The 6,367-nt window shown below is 50.6% G+C and overlaps 1 non-coding gene across 1 annotated transcript; it reads left to right on the plus strand.

Annotated features, from left to right (window-relative positions):
- Positions 1 to 352: 352 nt before the first annotated feature.
- Positions 353 to 2,221, plus strand: LOC142842303 (18S ribosomal RNA). The gene has a single exon (XR_012909281.1). It is a non-coding gene; the product is annotated as an 18S ribosomal RNA (ribosomal RNA).
- The last annotated feature ends 4,146 nt before the right edge of the window (positions 2,222 to 6,367 follow it).

The raw sequence follows: 6,367 nt of genomic DNA on the forward strand, positions 1-6,367 counted from the left end.
GACCGGGCGACCCGAGGCCGAGAGGAGGCGATGGTTGATCCCGTCTGGCGGCGGCTCGGCGGTTTTCGGCGGGTGGCCTCTCCCGGTTCCGGCCACCCGCCGCCCTCCTCTTCTCTCCCGCTCGTCCGTCCGCGTCTCGTCGTGCGTGCGCTGCTCGCTCCCTGCGGCGGTGTGTGTCGGGGGTCTCCGGGGATTCCCGTCGGTCCCTCGGGCGGCCGCCGTCCGCGGTTCTCGTCTCCCTCCCCGCCCGCGAGGGTTTTTTCCGTCCTCCGTGTGCTCCGCTCGCTCGCTCGCGCGTGTCTCGGCCTCGCTCGACGGCCGGCCGTCCCGACGTCCGGCTAGCTCGCGCTCCTACCTGATTGATCCTGCCAGTAGCATATGCTTGTCTCAAAGATTAAGCCATGCATGTCTAAGTACGCACGGCCGGTACAGTGAAACTGCGAATGGCTCATTAAATCAGTTATGGTTCCTTTGGTCGCTCGCTCCTCTCCTACTTGGATAACTGTGGTAATTCTAGAGCTAATACATGCCGACGGGCGCCGACCCCCCTCGCGGGGGGGACGCGTGCATTTATCAGATCAAAACCAACCCGGTGAGCTCCCCCGCGGCTCCGGCCGCAGGGTGGGCGCCGGCGGCTTTGGTGACTCTAGATAACCTCGGGCCGATCGCACGCCCTCCGTGGCGGTGACGACCCATTCGAACGTCTGCCCTATCAACTTTCGATGGTAGTCGCCGTGCCTACCATGGTGACCACGGGTGACGGGGAATCAGGGTTCGATTCCGGAGAGGGAGCCTGAGAAACGGCTACCACATCCAAGGAAGGCAGCAGGCGCGCAAATTACCCACTCCCGACCCGGGGAGGTAGTGACGAAAAATAACAATACAGGACTCTTTCGAGGCCCTGTAATTGGAATGAGTCCACTTTAAATCCTTCCGCGAGGATCCATTGGAGGGCAAGTCTGGTGCCAGCAGCCGCGGTAATTCCAGCTCCAATAGCGTATCTTAAAGTTGCTGCAGTTAAAAAGCTCGTAGTTGGATCTTGGGAGCGGGCGGGCGGTCCGCCGCGAGGCGAGTCACCGCCCGTCCCCGCCCCTTGCCTCTCGGCGCCCCCTCGATGCTCTTAGCTGAGTGTCCCGCGGGGCCCGAAGCGTTTACTTTGAAAAAATTAGAGTGTTCAAAGCAGGCCCGAGCCGCCTGGATACCGCAGCTAGGAATAATGGAATAGGACCGCGGTTCTATTTTGTTGGTTTTCGGAACCGAGGCCATGATTAAGAGGGACGGCCGGGGGCATTCGTATTGCGCCGCTAGAGGTGAAATTCTTGGACCGGCGCAAGACGGACCAGAGCGAAAGCATTTGCCAAGAATGTTTTCATTAATCAAGAACGAAAGTCGGAGGTTCGAAGACGATCAGATACTGTCGTAGTTCCGACCATAAACGATGCCGACTGGCGATGCGGCGGCGTTATTCCCATGACCCGCCGGGCAGCCCCCGGGAAACCAAAGTCTTTGGGTTCCGGGGGGAGTATGGTTGCAAAGCTGAAACTTAAAGGAATTGACGGAAGGGCACCACCAGGAGTGGAGCCTGCGGCTTAATTTGACTCAACACGGGAAACCTCACCCGGCCCGGACACGGATAGGATTGACAGATCGATAGCTCTTTCTCGATTCCGTGGGTGGTGGTGCATGGCCGTTCTTAGTTGGTGGAGCGATTTGTCTGGTTAATTCCGATAACGAACGAGACTCTGGCATGCTAACTAGTTACGCGACCCCCGAGCGGTCGGCGTCCCCCAACTTCTTAGAGGGACAAGTGGCGTTCAGCCACCCGAGATTGAGCAATAACAGGTCTGTGACGCCCTTAGATGTCCGGGGCTGCACGCGCGCTACACTGACTGGCTCAGCGTGTGCCTACCCTCCGCCGGCAGGCGCGGGTAACCCGGTGAACCCCATTCGTGATGGGGATCGGGGATTGCAATTCTTCCCCATGAACGAGGAATTCCCAGTAAGTGCGGGTCATAAGCTTGCGTTGATTAAGTCCCTGCCCTTTGTACACACCGCCCGTCGCTACTACCGATTGGATGGTTTAGTGAGGCCCTCGGATCGGCCCCGCTGGGGTCGGCCCGCGGCCCTGGCGGAGCGCCGAGAAGACGGTCGAACTTGACTATCTAGAGGAAGTAAAAGTCGTAACAAGGTTTCCGTAGGTGAACCTGCGGAAGGATCATTAACGTGAGAGAGCGGCGGCGGCGGCTCTGCCCGCCCGCTCGCCTGCCTCGCCCGAGTTCTCGCCGGGAGGCGCGCTCCCCGGGTCGCGCGTGTGTTGTGCGCACGGAAGTGTGCGTGCGCACGGGCGCGCGTGGCGGTCGTGAGAGAGAGGTCGAGAGAGGGGGAAGGGGGACGGGCGCCGGCTCGCCCGCCCTCCTCGCCCCGTCCGAGGACCCGTGTCTGGCTCTGCCGCTGGCGGCTCACGGCAGACGGCGGCTCTCTTCCCGCTCTCGCTCTCCTCCGTCCACTCCCGCTGCTTGCCTCACCGCACCGCAGCGGCCCGCGGGTGTGTCCCCTCTTTCCCGGGCGCGCGCCTTTCCCTCTCCATCCCTCTTCCCGGGGGAGGATGGGCGAGGGTCTGGCGGCGCCCCGGGCCCCCTCTCGCCGCCGAACTCCGCTCGCGCGCCGTGGCGCCGCGGCGCGCCCGTCGGGGAGGCGGCGGAGGGTGGGCGCACTTTTTTTCCCCCCTCTCCACCTCCTTCTCCAAAGGACCGGGGTAGACCAGTAGTCCCTCCCACCGGGCGGGAGGCCATTTTTTTCCCCGGGGATGCGGCGGGTCGACCAGATGTCCCGCTGGACTCTTTTTTTTTTTTTTTTTTTTTTTTTAATGTATAATATATATTATATCTTCCTAGACCTGACGGGTCGACCAGTTGTCTCTGTGCACTTCCTTTTTTTTGACAGACTGGAAGCGGGTCGACCAGTTGTCCGATTAAATATTTGGCCTTAAAATGCTAAGTACCGGGGTCGACCGGTTGGCCTTGTGAACTTGGGTCGACCAGTTGTCTTTTTCCATGTCTTGATTGACTGATGTCATTCTTCAATGTGTTGGTGGTTAGTTTATCTCTTTTGTTCTCTATGCCAACACGCCCCACTCACCAAACACTTTTTTTTAATTTATTTATTTACTTATTTTTATTTTACTTTTTTATTATTTATTTATTTATACATACATACATACATACATACATACATACATACATACATCCTGTCTATCTGTCCAGATGGGGCAGGGGTAGAAGGGGCTAGCTATGAGAGGAAGGTGCTCGGTGGGCATCCAGTTGTAAATAAGGCTGGGAATAAATAGCTGAATATTAATTCATTTGAGTAATATTAAAACTGTTCAAGTAGAAAACAATTGCTTTCTTTTTCTGTTTGCCCAGAGATCTGACTGACTGCAACTTGGAAAGAAGACGGCCCTGCTGGACAGAGACCTCCCTCCTGCTTTGGGTGGGTCGACCAGTTTACATGTTTATTTCCACGTTTTGTCTTTTATGGATTGAATGGATGTGTCTCTCTCTCTTTTTTTTTTTTTTTTTGGTTTTTCGAGACAGGGTTTCTCTGTGGCTTTGGAGCCTGTCCTGGAACTAGCACTGTAGACCAGGCTGGTCTCGAACTCACAGAGATCCGCCTACCTCTGCCTCCCGAGTACTGGGATTAAAGGCGTGCGCCACCATCGCCCGGCTCTCATTTTTTTTTCACGATTGCTTGCTTGCTTGCTTGCTTACTTACTTACTTATCTGTTCAGCCCATCTCATTTACTAACTTCTTTAAAAAAAATGACCCACCTAGTTATTTACTTACTTACTTACTTACTTACTTACTTGTTCATTCATTCCTTCACTTCCTTATCTTCTTTCATATATCTGTTTATTTATCTGCTGATTTAGCGTGACTCATTTACTTATTGAATGTTTCAATTATTATTTAGTTTTATTCATTTATTCATTCTTTATGTCTATTTTTATGTATGTATTTACTTACTTTCTTAATTTTTTTTTTACTTTTTAAAATTTACTTAAATTTTTTCTTTCTTTGGGAATGTAGATTCTTTCTTCCTTTCTTCCTTTCTTTCCTTCTTTCTGTCTCCTGACTGTCACTGGCTAAGAAAATGGTGGCCTCCATGTCACTGGTCAGCATAGCAGCTCCTAAAATGGAATTTGATGAAGGGATACATAGATAGATAGATAGATAGATAGATAGATAGATAGATAGATAGATAGATAGATAGATAGATGGGATGCGCACACGCTCACACACACACACACACACACACACACATATGCACGCACGTGCATGACATGTACAGATGGGGGGCGATTCCAATGTTTTCAGAGGAAGGTGCTCGCTGGTAATAATAAATGTGCTGGTAAATAAGGCTGGAAATAGCTGAATATTAAATCATTAAAACTCTTCAAATAAATAAAAAGCAATTCCATTTCTCTCTCTCTCTCTTTCTCACCATATACCAGCACATCTGAACTGACTGCAACATACAAAAGAAGAAGAAACACGGAAAGAAGACATCCCTGCTGGACAGGATCTGAGATGAGAATAAATTCATCGAATGGCTGCCAACAGCATTTCATTGAGAAGAGATTCCACATTTTATGCTGTACAGTTACTTAGTTAGATAGATAGATAAAGAGAGGCCTGTGAACTGGGGTGGGCTGTGGCTTCTCAGGTCACCTCAGGTCAGGGAGGGGCTGAGGAGTGTCCCATTGGCCTTGACAATAGGCAGGAGTCAGAGGTTAATGTCAGGGCAGGGCCTGAGAGTTCCTCAAAGGGAATGAATGGAGACCCTTGCTTACCTAAGAAATGCCTGACCTTGGAAAAGGACTTGTGGAAAGCGGGCCCTTGAAACTGTGGTTTCACGTCTTACTAGAAAGCTCCCTCTTGGAAGGGAAAGTCATCATGATATCTTACTCTTTTCCCAAGGATACCCTACCTACCCTTCTGATCATTCTTACTGAATTAAGTCTTCCACTGCAAATAAATAAATAAATAAATAATAAATGAAGTGGGTGAGTGAGTGAGTGAGTGAGTAAGTAAGTAAGTAAGTAAGTAAACAAGCAAATACGTGGATGGACAAATAAATACAAAGTTTGCTGTTGTTGACTGACTTTTGATTTCATAATGAATCTCTCTCTCTCTCTCTCTCTCTCTCACACACACACACACACACACTAAATATACAATAAAAGGAAGCATAACACCTTTACTCAGGGGGCAGAGTGAACTCTGAAAGTTTTCCAGGCGGGGGGGGGGGAGAGACAGAATATAAGAACAAAATGAGAAACAAGGAAAAATAGTGTTGGCTGGCTGGCCGGCTTTCAGTTCCCTGACAGAAATGAGCACATTGTGGAGGAAACACAAAGTTGTTACACTATGTGGGTGTGATGAGGAGAGATTGTGAGTGAGTGTCCTGTCAGAACAAAGTTAGTCCCATAGTTGATGAAATTCATTATCCCAAAACTTCAGCAGAATATATCCCAAGTTTGCAAATGTGTGATCAGCTTGTGACAGGTTGGGCTGGAGATGCTGAGAACTGGGGAGCCCTCAATGCAAGAGCAGACACTCATTCCCATGAAGAGGGAGAGAGGGAGGGAGGGAGGGAGGGAGGGAGGGATCATTCATTCCTATACTCAAGTTTAAAGAAAGATGAGTGGCTATCTATGGAGAGACCACTCACAGATATGAAAAATCATTTCCTAAAAATCAAATTTCTCAGTCAGTATGCAACTGCTATGGTGCTTCTCCTAGATAGAGCAAAACACACAAACAAACTGATTCCTTGATCTAGAGCCACAGTGCACATGCTGTGGAAAAGGGGACATGGCCAACTTGAATCACAATATTCATCAGAGCATGAAAAGAGCGTAAAAAGGACACAGAGGAGAGATAATTGTGGTCCTTCCTTCCTCCCTCCCTCCCTCCCTCCCTCCTTCCCTCAGGAAGTGACTGACAGATGAGACTTTGTCCAAGCAGGTTCTGTCTGAAATACCAGACTTGAGTTTCCCCCTCTGTGGGTATTAGCTAATCAGTCCTCCCTTCTTTCTGTAGGAAGGTGGTGCATGTCTCTCAGAACTTACCTGGTTTCCTCTGCACCAGGTGAACCAGGGAAAAGCTTTCTAAGCCTTATTCAGACCTATAGAGGCTGCGCTGTGTGTGACTTCAGAGACCTCAGGGAGTATAGGGGTGGGTGGGTGCTTGATGCTTCAGACTCATGTCATTGAAGGACATAACATAGTCTGGATTCACAGAGATTCACAACACAGAGCCATTGTCACTTACTAACAGCTCAGGACACCCAGAGCTAACAAGAAAT

The sequence above is a fragment of the Microtus pennsylvanicus genome, unplaced genomic scaffold (assembly GCF_037038515.1).
Source record: "Microtus pennsylvanicus isolate mMicPen1 unplaced genomic scaffold, mMicPen1.hap1 Scaffold_50, whole genome shotgun sequence".
NCBI classification, from domain to species: Eukaryota; Metazoa; Chordata; class Mammalia; order Rodentia; family Cricetidae; genus Microtus; species Microtus pennsylvanicus.